We start from the raw sequence: 26,791 nt of genomic DNA on the forward strand, positions 1-26,791 counted from the left end.
CACCATACATAACTCCGAGCCAATGCTTTCATCCGGACGATGCCGGGGTGCCCCTCGTGTAACGCTTTCAGGACAGGCGTATGCAGCTGTTTTGGAATGACCACTCTGGTCCCCCAAAGTAGGCAGCCCTGTAAACTGGAAAGTTCCTGCTGGCGGGTTTTAAACAGTGAGAAATCAGTTGACAGATTACTGCCCGGCCACCCCCTCCGTACCCAGTCCAGGACCTGGGCGATAAGTTTGTCTTTCTTGGAGTGGAGAGCTATGTCACCGGCGGTGACTGGGATGTTAAACTCACTGGCATCGAAAATTGCATGGACCGGGGCCGGGTTCTCCACAGGTGCTGGCAACGGGCAGCGGCTGAGAGCATCGGCGTTGCTAAGGTTTTTTCCTGGGCGGTGAACCAGTTTGTACGAGTAAGCCGCCAGGAATAAGGTCCACCTAGTCATCCTGGGAAATAAGACTTGCGGTGTTTGTTTTTCTCCAGAGAGGAGTCCCAACAGAGGTTTGTGATCTGTGACAAGTTCAAAATTGTGTCCAAAAAGAAATTCATGGAATTTTTTTACCGCGGCAACGGCGGCTAGGGCCTCTTTGTCGATTTGACTATAGTTACGCTCGGTTGTTGACAGGGTTCGAGAAAAGAATGCGATTGGAGCTTCGGTGCCGTTGGGGAGTCTGTGGCTTAAAACAGCCCCAATTCCAAAAGGTGAGGCATCTGCAGCTAAGACTAGTGGGAGGCGCTGGTCGAATTGAATTAGGACAGCGTCTGAAGTGATTAGCGTTTTGACTGCCTTAAAGGCGTGTTCCTCCTTGGGTCCCCAATGCCATGGAGTGTTTTTGTCTAGAAGTCTATGTAACGGTTCGGCTACTGACGCCTTGTGGGGTAGGAACGACGCATAGAAATTTAGCAGACCCAGGAAGGCTTGTAATTCTGACTTGGAAGAAGGAGTGGGTGTCTCATGAATGGCTTTGACCTTGGACTCCACTGGATGGATGCCTGAGGCATCTATCTTATACCCAAGAAAGTCCACCTGCTTAGTGGCGATGGCACATTTTTCCCTTTTTAGTTTGAGGCCATGCTGCCTAAACCTATCCAAGACCGCTCTGACTCTGAGGAAAAGTTGGGGTCTGTCCCTGGCTGAAACCAAGATGTCATCAAAGTACGGAACTACGCCATGGAGGCCTTGCAGTATCCGTTCCATTAATGACTGGAAAATACCTGGGGCGACGCTAACGCCAAATTGGAGGCGCTTGCATCGAAATGCCCCTCTGTGGGTGACAATTGTTTGCAATTCGGCCGTTTGGTTATCCACAGGAAATTGCTGGTACGCCTGTGACATATCCAATTTGGCGAATATGGTTCCCGGTTCAAATGTGTGTAGTAAGTGTTGGATTACTGGGACTGGATATGCACTAGTCTGTAGATAGCGGTTGATTGTGGTCTTGTAGTCAGAACACATTCTTATACTGCCATCTTTTTTTAGGGGTGTGACAATTGGAGTCTCCCATTTAGCAAAATCTGTGGGCTCGATCACCCCTTCCTTAAGCAATTTATCTAGTTCAGCATCCAGCTTAGAACGCAGAGCAAATGGTACTCTCCGTGGTTTCAAGCGGATGGGGACAGCTTGCGGGTCCACTGAAAAAGAGATGGGCATACCGGTGTAGCAGCCCAATTCATTGCTGAATACATCAGCATAATCTGAAAATAGGGTGTCGATATCGGAAGGTGAGACAGCATGTACTCCCGTTAAGCTAAGGCCGAGATAGGGGAACCAATCCAACCCCAAAAGGCTAGGGAGGGCACCATCCACCACCACTAAAGGCAGATGGCCTTTAAAGGATTTGAATCTAACAAGGAACTTGCCTGTTCCGAGTACTGGAATATTCTTCCCTTGATAATCCCTCAAGGTGAGGCGACTTCTCTGGAGCTGCTTCCTGGACAGAGTAGGTCGTATTTTCTTGAGCGTGCTCCACGAGATGATCGAGAGTGCTGACCCGGTGTCGACTTCCATAAGGCAGGGTTTACCTTCTAGATGGATAGAAAGTGTGATTTTATTAGGGGTCAAAAAGGTATGGTTAGCCTGGTAACATGTATAACAATTTTCTACTTGCCTGGGTGGCTCTGAAGGAGAGTAAAAGGATGATGACCTTTGTGGTGCTGTGTGCGTTGCCTGGCAGGCCCTGGCGATGTGGCCCTTCTTGTTGCAATTGTTGCAGGTGGCGTTCCTAAACCTGCAAGTTGTTCTTGCATGGGACCCCCCGCAGGAGAGGCATAACAGGTTGTGTTTAGGTGCGCTGCTACTTTTTTGTCTAGCTCCTACCTGAGGTTGTTTGAAAGGTTTGAGGCGATGGACCTCTGAGTGCTCGATGGAGTCTTCTTCGCTTACCACTTCCTTGGAGTGGACAGTGACCGGGTTGGCTTTGGTTGCGGTACCTTGAATTTCAGCGGCCGATTGAGTTGCTAGTTCTGCTGCCAAAGCTTCTTCGATTGCTTGAGTGAGGTTGAGGTCTTTCCTGGCCAGCAAACGCCTCTGTAATTTTATATCTCTGACTCCACAGACGAGTTGATCCAGGAGCATATCGTCTAGGTAATTTCTGAATTCGCAGTGGAGTGCTGCGGTTCTCAAAGCGGCCATATATTGATTGACAGATTCCCCATCTGCTTGCTTCCTCTTACGAAAGGTGAAGCGTCTCGCTATCTGTGATGGTTTTGGGGAGTAATGATTGGAGAGTGTCTCCAACAGCTTGGACCAAGGAACGTTCTTCAACTCTCTTGGGGCGAATAGCACTGTGGCGGTATCGAATACTGCGGCCCCGCAGTAACTCAGGAAGTACGACTTTTTTCTGTTCTCTGTAGCATCGGCCAGACCGATGGCATCAATGTAGTGATTGAAGCGGTTCCTGTACGAGTCCCACTTGTCTTCATCTGGCTTGAATGCTGGGAATGCTGGATTTGAATTAATGTTGCAGTTCAGTCTGTTGTAGACTGACCACTCTCTCTGGGAATGCAATGGCCCTTATAAGTGTGGCAGCTGCAGTACGCAGTGCTGCTTCAGCTCTATAGGATCTCTCTGGGTTACACGCTCTATGTGGCTATGGCTGTATAGCCGTAACTGACTTCAGTTTGAAAATCGCGCCCTTACAAGGGCGTAGGCGGCTATGGCTGTAGCCCCGTGCTGACAGCTATTCAAAATGCGCGCCTAATTGTATCTTGGCGGTTGCGAGTGCAGCGCCGGAACTTCGCTAACAGCAGAATCCGAACTGTGACGGTTGGATTCTGTGCTCAATGCTGGGCGGCTGAGGTTGTCAGTGCCCTACTTTCACATAGCTTATTTTAACGAGCGGCTACACGCTTTGCTTTCACTTCCACATTCACAACTGACCGAGCTCTCAGCGACGCGGCTATGGTTCAGCTTTTGGTGTGTGAATTCAGCTCTTGTTAGTTGCTACTGGTTGGCCAGATCCCACCCTCGTCGCCAATGTTAAGTTCCGAAGAAAGGGGAGGCCACACCAGAGCATTCTGTAACACGCTTTATTCAAGGGGAATAAAGGGGGCTGTCGCGTCTGCAGCTAACAGCAGACTAGCTAGCGAACAGCAACTGGCTCGACCTAGCAGCCAGCTTTTATAGCCGGCTGTCGAAGGGAGCCAGCCAATGGGGGTTGCGAACGCCCCCACCGGATGGACGGACCAGATGGAGAACTTGTGTTAGTCCCGGGGACATAACAACTACAGTTTTATACAGTATACATTTTCCTAAACGTAAGCTCTGTTCAACATGTTGAATATAGCTTCCCATTCATGACTGAATTTCTTTCTTCATTAGTCCCCTTTTCAGAACAGCATGGAAATCCAGATAAGTTATACACCTATCAAAAATAAAATTGCAAAGTTTGTCATGTTTTTTTTGAGTTGTCCAAATGTATAGTTTTCAATATCAATATTTCAATATCTAAATCAGCTTGTATTAACATTAGGAGACAATTTAATAAACAGAAAGAAAATGTCTGATATAACATCAGCTGTTTCTTTTAGAAATATTTTCTTTCAAGGCTTATAAAAACATAATTTCTTATAAATATGTTTAAAACTTTTGAGACAAGAAGAACTGGAGGAACACAAACAGCCAAGGCAATCCTAGATGGCGTTCCCCAACTGCTTGTTTTCTTTGATTCACTTTTTGCTGGCTTTCCTGTCAGATTGCTGATGGGAGACAAATGATTCAGAAATAATAAAGTCACAATCTATGAATCCAGTTCAAACCAGTGGTGACTGCAAAGAATATTCCACTAAATATTCTTGCTAAGTAGAGAGTTTGTTTTCGTATTGCAAATCCTGAATTTTATTTATTTTTGTGAGCATTTGTTTTAAGTGCTGAGCGCAAAGGAGACCTGAGGGGGAAAAGAAGAAAGTGGCAGCCTGAAGCAAAATGGCTGAATCCTGTCCTAATCTGCTTATCTACCCTGCACATTGGTTGGTGAATTGTGTTACTAGTAGGAACCACTTAACTGACTCCAAATCCATTTTACAGATTAGCAAGAATGCTCAGCAGAAATCCCCAAACAGCTGGCCCATTAACAAAAGGCTAGATGAAGGCCTATTTGTAATTTCCTTATGGGTAAATGAGATCTTAATGTGCATTAGGAATTACATATTTAAACTGTGGGTTTTTTTGGTTTTTTTGAGAAATAGATTGGAAAGACACAGTAACTCTGCTGAACTGAAATAATTTCTTAGGTGCTTCAAAAGGCAAGTGGGGGAAGAGCTAATGGCTAATAGGAATCCAATTAGATTCACTACTGGCTTCACACTGAAGAAAGAATTTAAAAAAGGATGTTTGATAGAACCACTATCACAATAGTAATCTTGCTGCCATAATTCAGAGAGGATTTGGTAAGCCTTATTGTACAGTCAGCAAAGCCAGGAGACATTTGAACTCTTATCCTGCGCAAAGTAAGGAGGTGCTAACAAAATTAGAGAAGGTGTTAACTGCAAGAATGCAAAACAGGCAGAGGGAGTTTATTTCTGGGCTGAGAATTTTAGTCGCTAACTCTGGGAGTCAAGATATTTTAGGAAAACAGTCAAAGAAATAAAAACAATTTAGGAATGTGGTTAGAGGATCATTATTCTGAAAGAAAAGCCTTGTTATTTAATAACAGTAACTATTTGTAACTTGTATTTTACACAATATATCAATATATACAATCAGAACTCATCAGTGATAGTACACTGCTCAAAAAATTAAAGGAAACACAAAAATAAGACATCCTAGATCTGAAAGAATGAACTATTCTTATTAAATACTTTGTTCATTACATAGTTGAATATGCTGACAACCAAATCACACAAAAATTATCAATGGAAATCAAATTTAGCAACCCATGGAGGTCTGGATTTGGAGTTATGCTCAAAATTAAAGTGGAAAAAAACACTACAGGCTAATCCAACTTTGAGGTGACGTCCTTAAAACAGGTCAAAATGAGGCTCAGTAGTGTGTGTGACCTCCCTACAATGCCTGGGCATGCTCCTGATGAGGTGGCAGATGGTCTCCTGAGGGATCTCCTCCCACACCTGGACTAAAGCATCCCCCAACTCCTGGACAGTCTGTGGTGCAACATGGCATTGGTGGATGGAGCAAGACTTGATGTCCCAGATATGCTCAATTGGATTCAGGTTTAGGGAATGGGACGGCCAGCCCATAGCATCAATGCCTTCATCTTGCAGGAACTGCTGACACACTCCAGTCACATGAGGTTTAGCATTGTCTTGCATTAGGAGGAACCCAGGGCCAAGCGCACCAGCATATGGTCTCACAAGGGGTCTGAGGATCTCATCTCAGACCTATGGCAGTCAGGCTACCTCTGGCAAGCACATGGTGCAGCCCCCTAAAGAAATGCCACCCCACACCATTACAGACCCACTGCCAAACCGGTCAGGCTGGAGGATGTTGCAGGCAGCAGAACATTCTCCATGGTGTCTCCAGACCCTGTCATGTCTGTCACATGCGTTCAGTGTGAACCTGCTTTCATCTGTGAAGAGCACAGGGTGCCAGTGGCGAATTTGCCAATCTTGGTGTTCTCTGGCAAATGTCAAACGTCCTGCATGGTGTTGGGCTGTAAGCACAACCCCCACCTGTGGACGTTGGGCCCTCATACCATCCTCATGGAGTCTGTTTCTGACCATTTGAGCAGCCACATGCACATTTGTGGCCCGCTGGAGGTCATTTTGCAGGGCTCTGGCAGTGCTCCTCCTGTCACTCCTTGCACAAAGGCAGAGGTAGTGGTTCTGATGCTGGGTTGTTGCCTTCCTACGGTCTTCTCCACATCTCCTGATGTACTGGCCTGTCTCCTGGTAGCGCCTCCATGCTCTGGGCACTACGCTGACAGACACAGCAAACCTTCTTGCCACAGCTCGCATTGATGTGCCATCCTGGATGAGCTGCACTACCTGAGCCACTTGTGTGAGTTGTAGACTCCGTCTCATGCTACCACTAGAGAGAAAGCACCACCAGCATTCAAAAGTGACCAAACCATCAGCCAGAAAGCATAGGAACTGAGAAGTCGTCTGTGGTCACCACCTGCAGAACCACTCCTTTATTGGGGATGTTTTGCTACCTGCCTCTGCTTTCCACCTATTGTCTATTCCATTTGCACAACAGCATGTGAAATTGATTGTCAATCAGTGTTTCTACCTAAGTGGACAGTTCGATTTCACAGAAGTGTGATTGACTTGGAATTACATTGTGTTGTTTAAGTGTTCCCTTTATTTTTTTGAGCAGTGTAATTGCTAAAGGGAATACATCAATTTATTTGCTGATCCAATGTAACTAAGTAACTAATTCAATGAAAAGCTTAATTTGCATATGCCAATAAGAGTTCTTAGAACTCCATCTCTCTTATTAGTTTTTCCTTTCTCTGATTAATTATAACTGTCAATAAATCAATATGTGCTTCTGGGTTAGTGTGCCCTGGTCTCCAGGTGTAAATAAACACCTTATGGGAGGAATTATTGAGACTTAAAAGATAGATACCAAGGACAGAAGTATAGGGTATGAATTGATCAGATAAAACGGGTCACAAACTTCAGTCCTATCTTAAAACATTTTTACTTTCCCACAAATCTTGAATGGGTTAGTATCTACCTCTAAATGCTGAAATATTTTATTGCTTTATTATTTATTTTTTAAATGTCTGACTGCCAAATCATATGCCTCCTGGAAATTTACAGTAATAAAATACCATCACTGCCTGGTAAGATCAAACAGATAAAATGTAATAATCCATAAATAGAAGTAATTTAGTATAAACAGTATCCTATCCAATCACATCAACTGTAACCACTATAAAAATGAGTGACCTTAGGTCCTTAAAGCCCTACAACAGGGGTGTCAAACTGGTGGCCCATGGACTGGATGCATCACTTGCAGGCCACGCCCACCCCAGCCTGCAAAGGGGAAAAACATCATGATACATCACATGATGGCAACATGATGCCTCAAGTTTGACACCCATGCCCTACAAAATAACATAGTTTTTACTGCTTTGTCAAGGGTAGAAGAATAAACAAAAAAGCATGAATCATGACCCCTTTTACCACTCCAACCTTAGAGATTAGTGATGGGTACACCAGATGGAATGGCTCTACCTGAAGAAGCTAGGCTATCTGAATGTGATACACCACTTAGAGTGCTAATGAACTAAAGCAGTAAATAAATCCAATAAGTAAGTAAATAAATGGAAATTGTAAAAGTATCTGTGAAGTGCTTAGCAGCCTGCTTTCCAAGCTAGTTTTCCCAAAGTTTCATTTACCAAGATTTACTGAAGGAAAACAGGATAAGGTTATCAACCTCTCAGCATCTGAAATGCTTTTATTTTAAAACCTTATTTATTAATTAGCTATTCCTCAACTAGTTAAGGCAGATATGTTTTCAGTCTTTCACTAATCGCCTTGGCATACATTGGTAAGAAGGCCGTTCTCTTCACAAATAAATGAAGAAGGTCTAAGAAGCCAGGTTGTGAATTCTCTAAAGCTCTAAACATTCCATGCTCTATAAGATATTATGGTTATTTTTGTTACACATGATTCACTGTCTTTTGATGAAAGGTTATAATTGTCTTAGAAGATAGGAAACTGCAGGCAGATCTGGGACACCACGTAACAGATGCCTGGTCCATGATGACTCTTGCCACGAAAAAACATGCAGAGTGGCAGGATTCCAAAGCATGAGGTATCAGACTGAAAACCCACCAACAAGAGAACTGTATTTGGTTTCTGGGCTTCTCAATTAGAGTAGCTTATTTAATACTACAAAATCTATTTTTCTGCAAGGCAGTTAATTGGAAGTTTAAAGCCACAAGGGACATCACAGAAAAAAACCCTCAAATATGCCAACCTACATTAAGGGGAATATATGTCAACATTGGATCAAGTTTCCTATGATGGCTTTGAATAAAGCAGTTCAAAGATATTGTGGATTGTCTGGGCCAGGACTGAATAACAAAGTAGCTGAATTGGCTTGAAATTTAAATTGACTTAACATTAATTAACTATAGTTTCTATAAATATTCCTCATGTATTCCATATTTCTGCCTCCTTTCAGGATAAAAGTTATACTTAAAAGATTCTTGGGACTTGGTGGGAGACTAAATTCTCAGGTAGTGCCCCCTATGTTCCAGCATAAATTTAAAAAGTAGATCAGTTCTGTGCCATGTCATTACTGTAATTTGTCTCTAGTTATTTCACAACCTTTCTTAGAGATGCACAATAATCCCTTGGGGGGCTCAGGTGGTGGTGGAGAAGTCAAGATGTGTCTGCAACCAAGTTGTGATGACCCATAGTCTCTCAAAATAACCCAGAACCCAAAGGCACTTCCATCAAGGGCGCCGTCTTGCTGGAAACAGATACGGTCTCTGTCCATCGTCGCACCCATCACTGCTGAAGTCTAGCATCAATACAAAGACACAGATGCATGAGCTCCTGAAGGGTGCGAGGGCATTCAGTGCACACCAACTCATCCAGGAGCTCTGATGACAAACCCTCCTGGAACTGGTCTAATAGTGCTGCCTCATTCCATTGGACATCCTGAGCAACCACCCGAAAACTAGTAATATAATCCATGAGTGAGCCACACCCCTGCTTCAACTCTCTCAAACATCTGTTTGCTGTTTGGCTTCGAACAGGGTCCTCAAACATGGCTTGAAACTGACAGCAAAACTCGGTGTTATTGTTATCTGCCCTTCTCCAGCCTTCTCTACCACCTCTGGAGCCACACTCTCATTCCCTGTTGGCTGTTCCTCCTCTTCCTCAGAATCAGTCTCCACCAGGGGCATGACACAAGTAGTTGAAGTCTCATTTATTAATACACACATGTGACGTTGGCTCATAAAAAAGGGGCAGGTTTCAGTCATACAACTACAACTACTATCTTGATCTTTTTAATTTTCCCTTTAGATATCCCTAGAATTACCATTGATACTCTAGTCTAAAGTCATATTCTATAAAGCTCCATAAAAATAAACAAGTTCTTATTCCCATGCAGCAAATAAGTGAACTATGTAAACTATATTAATGTATTACCAATTGAAAATAACTTTCTCTGTCTCCTGATTCCTCTTTGATAGCTATAGAACTAGTTAACACTTTAGAATAAATTGCCCGGAGACAGCTGATGAATTGTAGATCACTGAACCCCTCTATTCAAGTTACTAAGTGTTAAAAAGCAATACTTTATTCATTCTCTTATCTATGCAAACATTGATGGCAAACCCATCACAAAATATGGCTTTCAAAGACATTGGAAGATCTATAAAGCACTGTTTGCAATGGTATTCCATCCCAGGCAACTATATCACCAACAAATTTGTCTCTTGATAATTAGTTAAGGTGATTTTTATTCCTTCTGCCTGACATGAGGCTGCCTGTTATATTTGGGGAAGTTTTAATCATTGTCCAGAGCTATGATACATTAGCTTTTCTCACAACAATTACTCTGACTCTTAATTTCTTAGGTTTGAATTGGTGACATATCTAATGGCCAGCAGGTAAATGTAATTCAGTGATGTACTGTCCAAGTGACAGGTATAGATTATGTGTCCAAATATCTGTATAGCTGTATGTTTGTAATCTTTGTGCTAATGTGGATTTCTGATTCCCCTAAAACTGCCTAACAATACTAGAACATTTTTCCACATAATGTCTCTTATTATTCTATCTAGATGTTACACAAAATGACCCTGTACTTGCTTTGTGAATTTTCAATACGAGTGGAATGAATCTTGCATTCATGACTGAAGAAGAGGTCTAACTCTGTTTGGCATGGGACGAACAAGTCCATGTCTTCACTCTACATGGAATCACTAGGTAATACAAAGGAAGTCTCAGCCCAATTCACAGGGCTGTTGTGAGAAGATAACATGAAGGGAAACAAAATAATATCTGGACTTTCTTAGCATGACTTCTTCAAAATGACATCCAGACAATTACCTGATAAGCCTCCTGTGATACCTCCAAAGACAAAGACAGCAGCACTGAAAATAGAACTTGCTGCTAGATTGATGACTGGGAATTCATGATGATTGTGCTTGGATGATCCAAGAGGTGCAATTTGGATCATGATCAAAGGATAATATGGGAGGCAAAAATGACATTGTGTCAGGTAGCAACAATCAGTTAGGAAAATAAGCCTTGTGCTGGGAAAGTTAAAGAAAGGAAAAATGTACCACAGGAGCAACCAAGCTAATGGACAGGAGAGTTAGGAGTTCTTCTGCTTTCCTTTCCAATAATATTTTATTAAATAGTATGTGAAGCTGGAATGTCTGTTCCTCCTAATAGTTAGCATTGTTATGGAATGGCAAAAACAACAAATACAGCAGTTGCAGTCCAACAGCTGGATGATTAGCAGACAAGACAGAAAATTCTGCAGTAATTAACAAGAGTCTCAATGTGATTAGAGAAAGCAAATGGATCCTCTTGTATTCAACATATGGCTTAGATTTAGAAGGAGGGGGAAACTGGCTGGCTGGATCTCTAAGATGAAACCTGAAGATGACCCTGAAGCTTTTTATTAATAACTTTGAAAGAGTGGAATTGGCAGCTGGCTGGAAATTGTCAAAAAAGCCCTGATATTAACCCCATGTTTGTCTTGTCTTGTCTAGGAAGCAGTTATTATCATTCCAAGAGGCTAGTCAATACCAGAAGATAAAATATAGCAATTTTAAGTATACTAAATATTACAGAGGAATTAAGAGAAGGAGAATGGTGTGGCATATTGAAAGTGACAGTCAAGCAGAAGGTAGTTCTCTGATGTATAAATTTTTATATCAGAGCAACTGGCCAAATTAGTTTTGCTAGAGAATTGTTTAGCATTCTATTTGCTGACATTCATAACTGGGCGCAAAGCAATAAGCCAGAGAGGTTGACGCAATCTGAATAATGAAAGCTCATATCTCAGCACATAAATCTACATATCTACAAATTATGAGTTAGAGATAAATGAATTTGAAGAAGGCAAGGGACATTTGAGAGGACCATTTTTCAGAAATGTCCCAGGTTTGGGTTAGGATTAATGAAAGGACTATTTAAAGAGAAATTTTAAAGAAAAATGTCTCTTGGAGAGAGGAAGATCATCTTATCCTTTTATCTTTAGACTTGGTCCCTCAGACCCAAACCAAGGAATAGAGAGTAGTTTTCTCAAAATAGAGCATCCAATTCTTAGAAGGGGCAGACAACAAGATCAAGAACCCACAGATCTTTGTGAAATAGATGCCTGTGTTTATGTTGTAGTGGATACTACTGGTAAACTGCCCCTAATCTCCTAAAGGACAAAAGGGAGCAATGAAAAAAATATTTCTAGTCAGATGTAATCCATAGAAATATGAAAACAAATTGAGCTGAAAAGGGAACACTCATCTACAAAAAAATTACCCAAGGATTAATACTGGGGAGGGATTGCTGGGAATTTTAGATGTTGCAACCCTCTTTTCTGGTTGGATTAGCAACTGAAGATGAACACTGACAAAGAAGAGGCAACGAAACCATAGGATTCAAAATTTCTATTGACCAATTATGAGAACAGAGGATAAGTGGCCTCATGTGTCCTCCCCTGAGTGATGGTTTATTCAGATATTAAGGGTTCTCGGAAGACTAAAGTATATCTACAGTTGGTCAATACTGAAATGCAATAGTAAGAGGTTCAGTAATGGGTCCTTTGCCTAAGTCATAGTGTGATATGTATTGCATTTAAACTATTCTCACTTCAAAGCAAGTTTCCTGTTCAATTTGTGATTGCGCTTCAGTGAGGCAATTTGACTGAAATCTGTCACTCGGAAGCATTGTCTGAATTTTTGCACAATTCTGCTTGATATGAGTGATCTTGGCAAGAGCCCTATGCAGATTCTTATCAGCCTACTTCATTGCCAAACAGCCCTGCTTTAGGGCTGTTGGAATCAGGGAGGATGGCTACAAACCAGACTGATTTATGGGCCTGTCTGTTGGCATTTCTCCCTCCTCATGAATATACCAGCTGTTAAAGTTCCAACTTTCCCTTGAATTGTTTGTAAAGTACTCCGAAGGACTGCCAATAGCTACCTAAGTAATTGTAAATTCATAAATGCCAGCTTTGCAATACCTGCTTGACAGCACTCTCTGTTAACTAAGAATTGGAATATGAAGAAAATGGAGGGCAATAAATCCATCCCTCTGCTTTCCTCACCAGCATTGCAATCTTAGATTTCTAAATGTTTTTCCTCGCATGAGAAGATGTCCAGCATGAGCTGGCAGCCATTACTGAAACCAATGAGGTAGTGTTTCCTCCATTCCTAAAACACTTCTTTTCATAAAAGAGAGACTCTTTAGCCTTTCTCCAAAGCTGAATGGGAAAAAACTTTCATGGTTCCTTTAGTTTAACCCTAATTTATTGGCCTTCAGTGAAGGTAATAAAATCTCTTGTCCAGGCTCAGTTCCTGTTCTCTTTGTTAGCTTGTTAAATTTCTCTCTTGTTATATTTGTACAATTCTTACCTAGATGTTATAGTGCTGCACAAATCTCATCTTTTTTCCACAAATACTGAATGTATGTAAGAGTTGAATCATGTCTGTTGGTCCTGCTTGGATTATATGAAGCTTGGCCTATATTCAAATAGTGAAGTAGGTCAATACAATAAGGTATATAGCAGACCAAGGTCCAAAACAGAACAATTTTGAAGGAACTAACAGTAGAAGGAACTGTTTTGAAGGAACTAACAGACTTCAAGTAAGATCTTCATGATTTCAAACCCCACCCATGTCCAGAAACAAGCAGATATGTTATTTCCATATAATCTATTATGACCATGTAAATAACAGTGGTAATTAATTCTGTTGTTTTCAGACAGCAATATCTGGGGGAAGAGTTCTTCTATTTCCATTGTAATGAAAACAATTTGTTCTGACAGTTAAGCAAGAAACTTATCCCAAGAACTTTTCTAGGACATTACATGGAATAAACATGATGTGGTCTGTTCTTGAACACTGGTGACTGGAATTAATAGTCTCAGTATATATTCTTGGATCTCCTGATTCAGGAACGTTAGGATCTTTGTCATAGGTATCATCTCCATGGATTAATTACTCATGAGGTATGATAGCATTAGAGTAAAAGGAGTTTCGCTTCATAGATCCAGTGAAAGTACAGCTGCTTATATCTTACTGAACAGGAATTGGTGTAACAGTTTTACAATAGCCATTTTTGTGAAGACTATATTGGAAAAGATCTTTTGTGATCATAGAAGTGAGTGCTGTGAATAAGATTATTGTACAACACATTTAAATTAAGGTTGCTTTAGTGTAATAGTAATTGAACACCATTGTCATTGTCATAATCAGCATCATTCAATTGCAAAGGACAGCTTTACTTGGAACAGCTTACATCTTGTAATGATACCATCTGCCCATTCCAGGTTCTTGGGAAGTACTCAATAGATGGATAAAGATGCCAGATCCAATCTAAACATCTGGCTGACTGTGAGAACAACCTTAATTTACTAGATTTATATGCCATTCAAATCCCAGAAACTCTAGACATTTTATATGACTTTTTGTATGTGCTAATTGGATGGATCCTCCAGTGAAAATAAGCTGTAAGTGAAGTATGTGAATCAGGCCTATAGGCAATAGTATCTATCTCTGAAACTCAGTTTATCTAATAAAATGCTTGCAAGCCGGCCCTAGGAAATTCTCCATAAATATGTGATTTAAAGATGAGATCTGCCCATATAAAAAACAGACAATCTCAATGGCCATTTTTTCATCTTGTGAAGACATATTCTTCTGTCATCAACAGCCAATGCTTATGTGCACTGTAGACCATTTTTCTATTGTTTTGATTACCAGGAATGACAGGCAATCTACATTTTGTGTGTCATTTATAACCTTGCTTTTGTGTGAGGACAAGCTTATGCATTTGCTAATTAACAACCATGGTTCTAACTGTCAGAGAACAACAAGAAAATCCATTATGCCCATGATTAAAGCTCAGTGAGATTACAGATTGTTTCATAGATCAAAGATGAGCTGCCAAAATTCATTATAGAAAGAGAAAGACACCTTGACTTCAAATATTATCAAATCATTTGGGTTTTCGTTTTAGTAAATACATTTTCAGAAAGATGAAAAATCACTGTAGAGTCTTTAAAATGTATACATTTTCTAAGTCTTCTTCATACTTTTAGCTGGAATGTGATCTTTCTTTGTACTTGCCTTAATGTTTTATTATCTATTTCATGAACTAAATTACAATTAAATTCTTAATTTTCATGGTTTCCTCCCAGATGAGATAAAATCAACATCACTAAAGTCACCTTGTTATTTCTGAAAGGGATTATGTTATACATTATTTTTAAAAAATATATTGCGAATGAATGGCTGGCTCAGAATCACACAGTGAGCTTAATGATTAGGTTGGAATCTGAAGACTGGATTTTCTGTATTCAGTATACTGTTATTCCAACACTCTAACCACTCAAAATTCACTTTTATTTATTTATATACGCTGTTCTCTTCCCAACATACCTAAAGTTAAATAATCTGAGTTTATTTCTTTTGATACAAACACACCCTCCAGAGTACATGTTTCTCAATTTCAGAGACTTCAAGATATGTGGATTTCAACTCTCAGAATTTCCCAGACAATCAAACATTGTAAAGGCTCTTAGATTAAGAAACACTGATCTAAAATAAATTAAACTGGAAGATTGTCCATTTCAGTGCTAGGTCAGTGACAGCATACAGTATGCGCCACTCTTCCCAGTCTTTGACAGGTACAATAGTGGCTCCCTAATAATTTATTGTTAGATAGATACATAATCTTTATTATCATTTTTTTTTACTGTGAGAACATTGGCACACATTAAAAATGATATTCTGTTGTCTGCTTCAAAAGTGTACACATATATAACATACATATACACATGCTACACACACACACACATGTATGTGTGTTGCATGTGTATTTGTGTTATATCTATCTATCTATCTATCTATCTATCTATCTATCTATCTATCTATCTATCTCTATCTATCTATCTATCTATCTATCTATCTATCTATCTATCTATCTATCTATCTATATCATTGTCAATCTTATCGAAAAAAGGAAGCTTGAGAGTTCACAAGTTCACAAGGCTGATACCATATGGAACAAAAGTGTGACTGAATCTGGATGTTCTGCTTTGGATATCATGAAGCTGCCTCCCAAAAGGTAACAAGAAAAAGAGATCATGAAGAAGATGTGTCCCAGATAATACTGTGGACCCTAGTCAAGCAACACTTACATACTATGTCCTGGATAGAAGGGAGCGAACTGCCAATAATCTTCTCTGCTATCCTCATCACTTGTAAAGTTTGCAATTGCCAGAGTTGCTGTCCTATTTAAAGTGGGATATGAGGCAGGGAGGCAAATGGCTTTTCTTTTCTTCTATGCTGCTCTGCCTGTACTGGGTAGTGAGCCCATACCACTTGAGTTCTGGCTAAGGCTTGCTTCTCCTTCCAATATGCACTCAAGCACTTTCTGAGAAAGTAGATGGAACATCAGTAGGGATTCTCAGCAACTTTGATGTTCCATCTTCTTTGCTTTGTGCTCAATGTTGCTGTGCAAACAGTGCTGTAGACTAGCCGATTTATCTTCTCAAACTGGAAACTATGGATAGCATTCAGAAACTTTCTAGAGCGACAGACATTAGCTATCAACAATGCTGAGGACATAGAACATAAAGATTATATTTTAAGCTGGGGTTCATTTGCTTAATTCTGCCTTCTTGATATGATTGGCTGTATTTTGGAAATCAGCAGTTCCAATACATCTGGGGAAAGCAGGTTCAGTGCATATCCTTAAAGAGCCATTGAAAGAGTCAGGGGGTCTCTAGACTGTATAGAGCCAGCAGAAGAGTATATGAGTTAACATTTTTTCTCTGGTGGCTTCATCTATAGTGTTGCAAAACATGCTTATATAGACCAATCTCCCAATTGTAGTGTACTATAAAATGGATGCATATTATGTGAGCATTCTTCCATCATTATGGCAAAAAACCAAACAAACATGAGAGCTAGAAGGCAAATGGAGTTTCGAGAGATTTTTCTAAGTGATATCTTAAAAAGCCAGTGAAGTTCTACATAAAGTTATTCCCATAATGAGAAGTGAAGTAAAGGCTTTTTCCTGCTTGCCAAGGTTAAGCTACATGTATTTATACAATTGCTGCAAAAAACTTTTTTTTTCTATGCCACTGCTTTCAAAGAGCATCTACTATGAAAACTTCAGTGGTGACCATCAAATTAGGTATGATTGGCTGCTTTCTTCCAGATGGTCACAAGGTGGTGCTGCTTTAGAGTATAAAAATATGTGGAAGACTGATTTTCTTGTGCAGGCTTTGCTCATTAAAGACAGAATGCATGTGATTCTTTAAAGGGTAGCTAATAAGGGCAAAGAATTAAGAGATTCATGAAATGCACTGCATGACACCATCCAGCAGTCCAAATGAGTAATAGTAAATTGTCATGGCTACTTTGTGTTTTAATTTTGATATGAATCATCTAAATGCAAGATATAAATAGCTACGCTCTTAGTATGCCGAAGTTTACAATCAAGCTTATATTTCCTCTTTGTCTTCATTATTTTACAGATCTCTTTGAACCTCTTTTTTTTTTTAGGCTGATTCTTTTTTTATAACCAGCCTTTAAAGATTCTCTCCTACCCTCTTGTCTTTATGAACTTTGGGACAGCAGGAACAATTAGAGATAGAAAATATAGCAGAATAAGGAGAACAGGAGCTTATTATTTAAAAATGATGTCTCACTACTTCCAAGCACTGCTGCTCAATTATTTATTAAAAGTTGGAGGCTTTGTTTGTAGTTTGCTTCTGCAAATCCTCTGACAGTTCTCATGGGCATACATAACAAGCTATTACACGGCTTCAACTTTAATCCAGTGAGAAAAGTTTCATGTTGTAATGATTTCTGCAAATCAGCCTCAAAGGCTAGTTTACTAGTCCACCTTGCAAAATTGTAAACGTTAATAACAGTGTCAGACCAACACTTGTTTTGGGAAAGCTGTTGACCACAGCAAAAATAAAACCTCTTTGGAGGGGTGTGTCTGCTAGTTTTTGGACAATGTGGCTGTGGAACACATTTGACTTGGCTGCTGAAATAAATAGGTTTTATAAAAAGTGGTACTTGTACTTGTTGATCATAATCTGACCTGTGTCTCTTTGTTCTTGCAGCTGTCCTCTGATCTCTCTTTAAGCAATTTCACATGGTTACACAGTGGGAGATGACTTCTGCCTAGGTCCAGTTAACAGCCATCTGAAAATGCACCAGATGTTTGATTATCTGGGCCATAATGTCTTTGGTTTCCTCATTTTCTACCTGGGGGATACATGGAGGGTATTTTCAACTTCTTTCAAAAACTCAACTTACATATAACATCATTTTTTTAAAAAAGAAAACTATAGGAACATTCAAATATAGCATTAAAGTTCACGATTACCTCCTTTTTCTTTAAGTGATTTTTTAGCTGCTTTTCATACTTTAAGGCAATTTACAACTAAATATTAAAACAGATCTCAGCTGATTAAGAATGTTTTAGGAAAATGAAGACTAAATCAGATGTCCATATGTTGTTTAAATACAACATTGCTCTTCTGGGTATAAAGTGTGGGTGTGCATTTATGTTTAATAGTGAGTGGAGAGCAGAAAAGAAAATTACTCCCCTTGAACCATAATTCCTCAAACATTGCTGTTTTAAGACATTTTTCATCAGCCAGATTTTTATAGAAAAGTTGAGCCAACTAAGACCCCCTCCAACCCCCCCAAAGAATAACCATTCCTATATTTACCAGTAGTTAACATATATCCTTGCCTTATAACAAACAAAGAGAACATGTTTCTTTTTTAAAAAAATATTCATCTGGTTTGGTCATCAAGTGAAAAGATTAAACTTGGAACTAATTAATGGTGCCTTATGACCACTCTTAAAAATAAAATAAAAAACATATATAAAGCAAAGCCTTTTTTTTGTATTTTGCTTTTGCACTTTTGAGTCTTTTTTTTGAGCCCAGTAACCATATGGAAAGTTCATGTAGTTTTCTTGACAAACATTTTTGCCTTCTTCCTAGGCCTAGCAAAACCATCCTTGTTCTACTAATAGAAGTAGCTCAGAGTTGAACTGTGGGTCTCTTGGGGTTCTCTGATCTTGCTTAGAGAACTCAGAGACCACCAAGGACCTCATCATTATAGAAGAAGAAGGGCAAGTCCTGTCTACAAATTGGCTATCCTTGTGGACAGGGAAATCATGGAAGATGCATTTATCAAAAGGCAAATAGAGGGAGTTATTTTTCACCAGCTCTCTGGCCTATATCCATAGGGTATTCTGTAAGCTTTTTGAGATGTTTTGTCCTTTTTCCTGAAAGGGAGAATAATTTGTCCATTTGTCTTTTTTCTTGGGCAAGAAGATATTCCAATCATGGCCTGAACTCAAACCACCCTCAGACAGAAGTCACTGATTCAAAATCAGCAGAAACTTTTAAAAAAATTACAAAAAAATATAGTACAGGTAGTCCTTGACTTATGACCGTTTGCTTAGCAATTGAGTTCGTTTCATGACTGTGGCATTTGCTTAATGACTACCACCAAAAAGGTCATAATTCTGGGTTAGACATGTGATCAACATGATTTACAACTGTCAAGGACTGCCTGTACTATATTTTTTCTCAGAAGCATTAGCCGTATTGCTTTTGTTAAAAAGCAACAACTGGTGCATAATTGTGCTGTCACTTGAGGTAGAAAGGCTTCATCTCAGTTCCCAAATAGATTAAACAAATAATGGTGGCAAAAGACTTATGACTACATTTATCTGGACTGGGGTGGGAGGGAGAAAGGAAGGAAGGAAGGAAGGACGTGAGTTCCAATTAGTTTCAACAGATCACCAGTTAATGTATTTATTTAAAGTGTGAAAGTGAGCAGTTCAAGGAAAAAAAGAAAATTAATCGGTGCCTAGGATCTAGTTCCAGAACAAAGGTGGCACAAATATGGCACAAATCCATAATTTCTTATAGAAGATATGCTTCTAGAGTTCAATTATGTTCAATAAATATCTTTATCTTGATTTTTAGTTTGGTATTTTATCAATGATGCCAAAAATGTTATTGATATGGTAATAGACACTAGATTTGGTTCCACACAATGAAATTATTGTAGGACAAAAATCAAAATTTAATGTTTTTCACAGAAGAGCAATACAATGTTTGTTTAAAAAAACAAAACTATTGTTTAGCAGTTTAAATATTTTTCTTTAATAAGCTTAACATGTGTTAAAAATACAAAAAAAATTGCATAAAATGTTTTGCCCTTTGAATTATGCACATATATAATATGCTTATGTATGCATGAACTGTGTATGCTTTTTTTTTTACAGAGTTGGATTTTACAGCTGAATGGTAATACTATTGCTAGTAAAACGATGGCAGTGTACCATGCTCTTGAGAAATGAACTATGGTTTGTGGGAAAAATGAATATTAAAACTATTCTAGCAGAAGTATGTGGAACATAGCATTCAAGAAATTAACATGAGACATAAAAGTTGGTTTAAAAAAACCAAACAAACTAAAATTGCAGAGATAATACCATAGTGTGGTAATAAAGAATTATAGTATGTATTGAAGAACAAAGCCAAGAAAAAAGAATCTATTATAATTATTTTTGTTCAAATCTGTTGGAATTGAAATACCCAGAAAAGTCATGCTTGGCGGCTATGTGGGGCCCAGCTTTCAGAATCCAGCTTTGAAAGGTTGCCTAGAGTGCCCTAGAAAAATAATTATAGTTCTGGCTATAGAGTAGCCAGAAACCTAGTCATATGTGAAGCAGTTAAATAAATAATTATGAAATAAATATTACAGTGTTCGTGTTTGTAGAGTGTTCGTAAAGAAAAAAAAATGGATAAGGCTTTGGGGAATTTCTTTGCTCAGGATCCTCACTATACTAGTGATGCAAAAAAACTTTTCTGCTTGTGAAAGATAGCTATTTCAAGCTGAAAGAGTGAATTAAAATGTGTTAAAACTATGTTATAATGTTCTTAGGACACCAGTCATGTCTTTTTAATACTCATCATTTAGGATGTTGTAGACATTGTCAAAATGGGTAAAGGTCTTGGTTTAATAGTATTATAAACATTTCTCTTTCCTCCTCTCTCCATAGCAATCAGGTATCATTTTTCAAAGAAGTATTCCCCAAATATTTAGCCATTGAGTATTGATTAGAATAGAGACAATCTGGCCTATCAAATAGCAATAGCACTTAGACTTATTTACTTCTCCATAGTGCTATACAGCTCTCTCTAAGCAGTTTACAGAGTCAGCATATTGCTTCCAACAATCTGGAAAGATGGAAGTCTGAGTCAACCTTGAGCCAGTGAGACCTGGCAGGCGGTGGCAGCAGAAGTAGTATGCAGTACTACATTGTGACCACTATGCTTCTGTGGCTCAAATGAAGAAAAGAGTAATATCGCCATTTCAGGGATGCTCCCATGTATTCACAATCTTTAAGAAAGACAACTCCCAAATACAAGCCATTGAGGTCTGAGCATTCTAAGGAATGCTAGAAGATGCAAAAAACAAAGACAACAAAAGGAGAACATAGGCATTCAGAGCTTTTCACAGAATAAGCTGATTAGAGGTAGTCCTTGACTTATGACCACAACTGAGCCCCAAATTGTTGTTGCTAAGTGAGCCATTTTCTTGCCACAATTGTTATATGAATCACTGTGATTATTAAGTTAATAACACGGTTGTTAGATGAATCTGTTTTCCCCAGTGACTTTGCCTGACAGAAAGTCACAAAAGGTTGATCACATGACTCTGGGACACTGCAATCGTCATAAATACGAATCAGTTGCCAAGTCTTTGAATTCTGATCACATGACATGGGGAAGCTGCAATGGTCATGCGAAAAATGGTCATAAGTCATTTTTTTCCAGTGCTGTTGTAAATTCAGTCACTAGATACAGATAATCAGAGTAGGAAGGGACCTTGTAGGTCATCTAGTCCAACCCCCCCCGCCCAAGCGGGAGATCCTACACCATTTCTGACAAATGGCAGTCCAATCTCTTCTTGAAAATCTCAACTGATGGTGCTCCCACAACTTCCAAGGGCAAGCTGTTCCATTGGTTGATTGTTCTCACCGTCAGAAAGTTTCTCCTTGTTTCCAGGTTAAATCTCTCCTTGTTCAGTTTCCATTCATTATTCCTTGTCTAGCCTACAGGAGCTTGACCCTTTCTTCCCTGTGGCAGGCCCTCAAATATTAGAAGACCACTATCATGTCTCCCCTGGTCCTTCTCTTTACTAGACTAGCCAAGCCCAGTTCCTGCAACCGTTCGTTGTATGTTTTAGCCTCCAGTCCCCTAATCATCCTGGTTGCTCTTCTCTGTACTTTTTCTAGAGTCTCAGCATCTTTTTTATAATGTGGTGACCAAAACTGGATGCAGTACTCTAGGTGTGGTCTTACTAAGGCTTTATAGAGTGGTATTAATACTTCCCTTGATCTTGACTGTATCCCTCTGTTAATGCAATTTAGGATTGCATTAGCTTTTTTTCTGGCTGCTGCACACTGCTGGCTCATATTTAGCTGGTTGTCCACTAAGACTCCAAGATCCCTCTCACAGTTACTGCTATTGAGCCTGGTTTCACCCAGTCTATATGTGTACTTTTGGTTTTTCTTGCCTAAGTGTAGGACTTTTACTTTTCTCTATAGTGAGAAAACTAAATGAACTGTTGTAAGTCAAGGACTATCAGTACTGTTCAAGGTAATGACAAATGTGACTAGAGGGTATTTGTTACCAAATGATTATTTGGTGATAAATATATTTGTGCTATTTCCCATTTACTTCTTTAATAAATTAATAAAGAATTGATTTATTGACTATGAACCATCAAATGTGATTTCTTTCATGTGTTGTTTTTTGAAGGCCAATTGAAAAATAAAATTATAGCAGCTTTGTAGACATTCATTTTGGCCCACAAATATAATTCCTATTGGCAGTATTCATGACACACAAGCCATTCCATGTGAGATACTTAACATGACTTTGTTCCCCATTATTTCCCTAATAAGAAAAAGCTGCTTTTACTTTTAAAATTCCCAATGGGACCCCCAACTGTTATTTATCCATGTTTTTTCAGCTAATGGGAGCATTCTGTGGTCCATTGGAGGGTATTCCAATAAAATTAAGTATTCTGACTTTCTTTTAAAACGGATCATAAAGACTTAGAAGTGGAAAAACTGTTGTCTGGAAAATCCCATGGTATCAGGATGTAATTCATATTGCTTTAATATAAGTGTGTGTGTGTGTGTGTGTGTGTGTACATACATATAATATAATACATATATAATATGAAAATATAAACAACCGTGTTTCAGTCTACAAGTTTTAAAGTCCAACCTAAAATATTTTGCTTGCATCCATAAAGCATTTAAGTTGTGAAATACGTGTTAAAGAATATGAACAGATATATGAAGTTCTAACTATACCTGGATGATATTTACTGACCCATTTCAATGAGGCTTTTAGCAGAAATCTGGATTAAGACTTCTATGGTTATTTAGTGGATAACTTAAGATAGAAACTTGCAGTCAGGGAGTGTGACTATGATAGTTTTTCTAGATGCCTGGACAGCTTTTGGTACAGATTACAGATGAACGGAGTTGAAAGGGTTCTTGTAGGTCATCTAGTCCAACCCACTGCCCAAGCAGACTACACCATTTTTGACAGATGGCAGTCCAGTCTCTTCTTGAAAGCTTCCAGTGATGAAGCTTCCACAACTTCTGAAGGCAAGCTGTTCCTTTTGGTTGATTGTTCTCACTGACAGACTGGTATAGTTTTGAACTCTCTGGAAGAATTGATGGAGGTATAGCTCTGCTTATTTATGTTGGAACCATATGCAGACATTTGTGCTGGAATTTACTGTTGTATTGCTCCCTTTTAATCAATATATGTATGAAACAGCTGCAGGAGATCATTTAGAGCTAGAAAGTATCTTAGTAATACTTAGTTCTGCTATACCTTACTGTCCATTTCGATAGAAGCAGCCAGAACCTTTGAAAGTAGCCCAAGCCTATTAAAAGACCACAAGAGGGAGAATAACAGTGGTGTCTTTCAAAATTTTTTTTACTACCGGTTCTGTGGGTGTGGCTTGGTGGACGTGGCATGGCTTGGTGGGCATGGCTTAGTGAGCATGGCTTGGTGGGCATGGAGGGAAAGAATACTGTAAAATCTCCATTCCCACACCACTCCAGGGAAAAGTTACTGCAAAATCCCAATTCCCTCCACACCTCACTAACCTGCTTTCCAGCTCCATTCTCCTATGCAGGGCAACAAAAGAAGACCCAGACAATCAGCTGGGACTTGGGAGGCAGACAATAGATGGGGGCAGTTAATTTTGTCATCTCTGCTAACTCACTCAACTTCAAAATCCATTCTTCCACTATATTCCTTTTTTCTGCATTCTTTTTTCTTTCCAATTTTTGACACACAGAATGCTTGTAGCTGTCACTATATACGGAAATAAGATTGTTTTTCCATCAATTTATCCATAATATCTAGAAGAAAAGCCATCCTTGAGGTTATGTGAAACAGAAACCCAGATGTAAGGTGACATTTCCTTTGTATATAGTTACTATTCTCTCTTGTTTTGATAAAATCCACTACCTTTTCCTCACAGTCACGCTCATTGCCTTTAAATCTGAACAGAATGCATTGTCCTGGACACTTTGAAAGAATAGGCTTCACTTTAGGAGTTCTTTATCTTTAATTATCACTGGATTCACAGCTGGAAAGTATAGCAAGGGGTGTTTTCGGATAATTAATTTTTTCCAACTGCAACCTTTCTGAACAGTCAGATTTCGTTATAGTACATTATGTTGATTGTAGTGTGCACTACATGGATCTACTTTGAAATGTTGAAGCTGATAAAAATATTGTAGCTGGACTGCTGACCAGTGCAAGGTACAGGATCACATGATGCCTCTACTGAAAGGTCACTAGCTATTAATTGCTTACCAGGCACAATTATACTGCTATTAACATTTAAAGTCCTAAATAGCTTAAGGTCTGTACATTAGAGAGGTTGCTTTTCCATGTGAATCTCTGTGAATATTAAGAGCTTCAGAAAGTTGTGGTTCACCAGCAGCCAGCGCAGACGGCAGTGGAATCACAGGAGGGAAGAAAGGGGACCAGTCAGGGAGTCTGGAGAGGACTTGGACAAGGGTCCTGCATCCAATGCAGAGATGGGGCCAGGACCCAGGGAGTGGGGTGCTGCCTTCGGAGCCTTCGGAGCCTGGCAGCAGTGAAGCAGAGGACCCAGGGGAGCCTGTTCCCAATGCGCATGTGCACAGAGCTGCTAGAAGGTGAGAGCAGCTGAAATTAAAGAGGCGACTTGGGAGTAAGGCTGGAAGGTGATTGTTCCTCCCAAAAGGGATAAAGGTCAAGCCCAGATAACGAAACCTTTGCAGGAAGCAAAGTAGTTCTATTGGTTCAGAGTCATCATTGAAGCTCCTTGTACTTCGGTTGGGGTTTGTTTGTACTTCAGCTGGTTTCTATTCTGGTTAATTGGATACTTCTGTTTTTGGCAGCACTTCATAGAACTAAAAGGTGTGTGCTTATCTTGGGGGACTGTGTGAGATTAATTCTGGCTGGGAATGAAAACAATTCCCACCATTGCAATAAAAATAGGTTTTGTTTTAAAAATAAGTTTGTGCATCATTACAGATTACGAAGCCTGGGTCAGAACACAGAAGCCCTTCTAAAGATGTGTCCACTGGAAGACATCAGATGGTTTTCTCAGAGAGGGTACAAACCCATTCAGGAGTCTGACTGTCATACTTAATAAAATCTGTTAAGACATTTCTTTTTAGAGTTTTAATGGCTGGTTATTTATGATGCCAATGTAACTTTTAGGTTTTTTGCTCTTTATTCTTAAGGTTGCTAGCCTTCTTGAGCATGCCCTTAAATAAAAATAAGTAAATAAACCTGCTGATATAGTCTAGAACAGGAGTGTCAAACTCGCGTTGTCACAGCATTGTCACATGATGTGTTGTGTTTTTTTTTCTTCTTTGCTAAACCAGGCGTGGGCGTGGCCAGCGTGTGATGCATCTGCCCCATGGGCCACAAATTTGACAGCCCTGGTCAAGAGATTCTAAGCAGTCACATGCTAAATGACATTTGTCTAAAATAGAAACTGAGGGTAGTAAGTGCAAAGTCAGAGAACATGCATTTGAAGTGGTAATAGAGAAACCAAAAACTCAGGGAATTGTTTTCCTTGATAACCTACAGGAAAAAAAAAATACTGTATCAATGATGAATTGTCTCTTATCTTTCCGTGCTAAACTATTGGTAAAGCAATGATTTCTCACTAATTTCAGTGGGAAGTTCTTGCAGGTAGGTATTTATCAGGATATTTATCTTTCTCTTGTCTGATAAATACACTTTCAAGCTATCTATCTTGTCTAATTTCCCATGTTTTGTAGTTTCTCTAGCCAAAAGGAAAAGCAAACATTAGAACAAATGGTCTCTTCCTCCAAGCTTTTCTGTGGTTTATAAAACATGATGGTTCTCTACCTCTTGAGGGGAAGAAATAATTAAGCTCTGTCTTCCTTTATTGTAGTGGCTATTTTTTTCTGTTTACCTACAGACAGCTGTGGGTATGACAAGTAGGTATCATTAAATTTAGAGACTTGACTAAAGAGCTACATCTTATTTTCTCTATATCAAACAAAAGTATGGAGACAAAATGCAAAGTTCAGGAAGAACTTTGGGAATTTGGGAGCGATGCAAGAGAAAGCTTTTTCTAATGTCCTTTTAAAGGCACTTTTGAAGATTTTATTTGTCAAAGTATTTGAATCTCTTTTCTCTGTGGGTTAAGAGAGGCAATATCTCAGACGTTTAATTCATCAGGAGTCTTATTCCCATGGAAAATGGAACATTTATTTATATGAACATACATACACATTTAAACCTTCTATTTTACATTGGCACTACCATGTAATTATTAGAATATGCTCAGTAGTTGATACTGGACACATGGCTAATGAATATAGTCCTATGGCCTTTCTATACAGTGTGTATACAGTGTTAACTTCTCAGATCCAAAAATTATGAAAAATGTGGCTTCATGAACAGATCAGAAAAAGGAGAATAACCTGATGTTGTGTTATTGTTTTGCAAATGGTTATGATTAGCAATTTTGTGTGACAACAATAATGAAAGTTTTTCTCAAATAATCC

Source organism: Pseudonaja textilis, chromosome 2 (assembly GCF_049901715.1).
Source record: "Pseudonaja textilis isolate UNSWEBS1 chromosome 2, rPseTex1.2, whole genome shotgun sequence".
NCBI lineage: Eukaryota > Metazoa > Chordata > Lepidosauria > Squamata > Elapidae > Pseudonaja > Pseudonaja textilis.